Below are 3350 nucleotides of genomic sequence, written 5' to 3'. Positions count from 1 at the left end.
CAAAGTTGAAGACATTGTGGAGGAAGATCAAGAGGAAAAAGAAGAGGAAAATATTTAGATCATCTTCACCTATGTTTCTATATGATCCTAACTCCTACTAACAAAATTTTGATGATGGCTATTCCGCTGACCCTGATAATATTTCAAGGTCATTCTCAGCTCGACTCGCACCATCTAGAATTTTCGAGAAGGATATTATGAAAGTGATGGATGATGAAGAAACATTATAGATAAATAATGAAAGCAAACTAGCAACATGAACATGATGTAATTTTGAGTTCTTTCATTTAGGCACACAATTTCTTCTTTTTTCTATGTGGATTATGATGTAGTATTACAAAGGTTTAGTCATCTTGTTAATCTATTTTGATTATTAGATTATATATAAGTGATATTCTATCAATATGATATTTTCCTTTCTTTTTTCTCCTTTATTCTTTTTTCATTTCTTGCTATGTGCTTTTACCAATAACATCAAAATATGAAGGAATTGCAACTTTTGATCTTGTAGGACCATTATCTAAGAAAAGAAGAAAAAAAATGAAGCAACTTCAAAAGACCATGTGCTACGCCAAACAAGACCTTAGACAGCGCTTTTTTTGGCTTTAGACAGCGCTTTAAAGCGCTGTCTATTCCAGTGCTGCTGTAGGTAAAGACAGCGCTTTTTTTTAAAGGGAAAGCGCTGCTAAAGGCCCCCCTAAGCCAGCGCTTTTAGTTTAAAAGCGCTGCTAAAGGCCCCACTAAGCTAGCACTTTTAGTTTAAAAGCGCTGCTAAAGGCCCACATAAGCCAGCGCTTTTAGTTTAAAAGCGCTGCTAAAGGTCCACCTACGGCAGCGCTTTTAGTAAACCAAAAATTAAAAAAAAAACCTACTTTAGGCAGCTCTTTTAGGGTAAAGCGCTATCTAAGCTATACAATTTTCTTTTATATATTTTACTAAAAATAGCGCTGTTTGAATTATATATTTTATATGCACCTGTTTTTTACACAAAATAATAATAATAATAATAATAATAATAATAATAATAATAATAATAATAATAATAATAACAATAATAATAATCATAATCATAATAATAATAATAATAATAATAATAATAATCATAATAATAATATCATTGTTTGGAAATATGATACAAATGAAAATTCAAAAGCACCTCAGTAAAAAAATTAATGATGAAATGATAACATACAATCACCAGTTAACCTATTTACATTCTTTGATAATATACAATCAACTGTTAACCTATTTACATTCTTCCTAACATAGTATATTCTACCGATGCAACACCGACTAACTTAGCACCGAATGATAATGTTGTTCCGGGTGGAGACACAAATTTAACAACAGTTAGCACAATGTCAGGATGTTAGACTATTCTCATACCATAAGCAAGCGCTTCATTATCGTCAAGTCCTCCGAAGAATATTCGAATCTCATACCGAAGCTTATAACCACAACTTGACAACCATCGGTTAACCTGCATAATTTAGTGCACATCAGTACAGGAGTGTTCAATCTGCCACAAACAGTTCAGGTATAAGATAAAATCAACTCAAGACAGCACCTTGGTAGCAAAATGAACGACAAAATGTCGGTAGCACCTCGGTATCAAGTGTTAGAAACATGAATCAAAGGCAAGTAAACAAATATTACTAGATGTTAGATACATGAATCCTGAAGGTTACTCAATAATTAATTAAGAATTAATGACTGGGAACAAATACCTTAATAGCATGAATATGATTGTTAGTAATACACCAGTACATTCAATAAGGCTTATCCTAAACAAATCTCTCATGAAGGGACAACAATCACCTTGCCGTAGATTATATGTAGTTTAAAGCTCTATTTTTTTTTTGTTTAAAGCCAAAGAAAGTGTGCATCAAGGGCTATCAAACCGGCACAACTAGACAAACTTACCAATATTTGGGTTGCAAAACTAGAATGCAAAAGACATGATCAGAAAAAGTACTTAAATGAAAGAATTTGACACAGTACCTACCTGCATAAGCTTAAAGATAACACTTGCCAGAATTAGTAGGTAACAAACATATCAAGTATATTGCACATGTATCTTTTAATAAAGCAAACAGAAAAGATTTAAATTCTCTACTTTTATTTAGTTGAATGTACTCTTAACCAAACTTCAGGCCTGAAAGGAGTGCTACCTTTTATTAGATCATGCAGTTCCCTGAACTCTTCAAGAGCAAAAGTCACATTTGCATTGAAGTTTGATATCTACAAAACAGAATATAGTTTACGTGCTTTTGCTGCCATAGTAATTCACAGTTTAGACTTTTGCCCTTCAACTTCTGCATAATGAACTCTATCCAAGATTGTCCTTCACTGCAAAACTAACATGAGAAAGTACTTCTACAGATAAAACTCTAGACCAGTGGAACATTAACTCTAAATCAGTAATGAGAAGAATTATCAAGGAAAGATAACACACTGCAGAAAAAGAGTTGTTAAGCTATATAAAAGAGTTCAACTCCCATCCAACCAACAAACAATATCAACCCATGAATACCATAAATATGAACAATACTTTGATAGCATAGGAAGCTCTATGCTGAATAATGATCAGAGCAATTCAACAATCCAACAAATTCATCTTTAAAAGTTACATCAGAATCAGCCCCACTAGTTGATTAGAAAACCATGAAGGGTATCATCTTTAAAACCATGAAGGATATTATTTACTCCAAGATTAAATGTGGTCATATGAAATCATATTTAACTAGAAAACCATGAAGGGTGTCATATCATCTAATTATGTTTTCATAAATATAACATATCTCAGACCTAGAAAAATCATCCTTTAAAAAAATACACGTTAACAATAAGTGCAATAGTGGCACCTTAAACATGTGGAATTGTATATTATGTAAAATTTCATCTCTAAGCTGAGATTCATGTGTCACTTCTAAATTTTCAACATCCAAAAAGTCAAACTGAAATAATGAGTTTGTCATGTAATTACTTGTTATTAGCATAGTAGAAAATAAGTGCTAAACAGAAATCAAAATCTACCATTTCATTATGTCTCTTTGTTCCAAAAGCAGCATCAGCCAATCTCCTCTTGATTGTCCACTGATCCTAACTCATCTCTTCCACCAGAGTCGAACTTGGAAGTTGCTCCTTATATTCCAAACCTTTAACTCTTGGTTCCAATCTAAATATCTACAAAACAACAATAACAACAAATCAACACAACACATTAACAAATTTCTCTATACAATTCTTCACAAAAGTTACCTTATTAGCACCAAAACGTACAACCTTAAGTGTTTGAACTTCCTTATCAAACACACCAAGTGTATACATCCCTCGTTGTCCTGTAGCCT

General features: G+C 32.4%; 1 long non-coding RNA gene across 1 annotated transcript; it reads right to left on the bottom strand.

The window, feature by feature from the left end:
• Positions 1–1088: 1088 nt before the first annotated feature.
• On the bottom strand, positions 1089–3089 carry LOC131606167 (uncharacterized). Its single transcript, XR_009284744.1, has 2 exons — positions 2172–3089; positions 1089–1480 (listed from the first exon to the last, which is right to left on the bottom strand). It is a non-coding gene; the product is annotated as an uncharacterized LOC131606167 (long non-coding RNA).
• Between the last annotated feature and the right edge of the window lie 261 nt (positions 3090–3350).

This window comes from Vicia villosa, linkage group LG5 (assembly GCF_029867415.1).
Source record: "Vicia villosa cultivar HV-30 ecotype Madison, WI linkage group LG5, Vvil1.0, whole genome shotgun sequence".
Lineage (NCBI taxonomy): Eukaryota > Viridiplantae > Streptophyta > Magnoliopsida > Fabales > Fabaceae > Vicia > Vicia villosa.
Note: the sequence above shows the minus strand (reverse complement) of the source record. Positions and strands in the feature narration are given on the sequence as shown.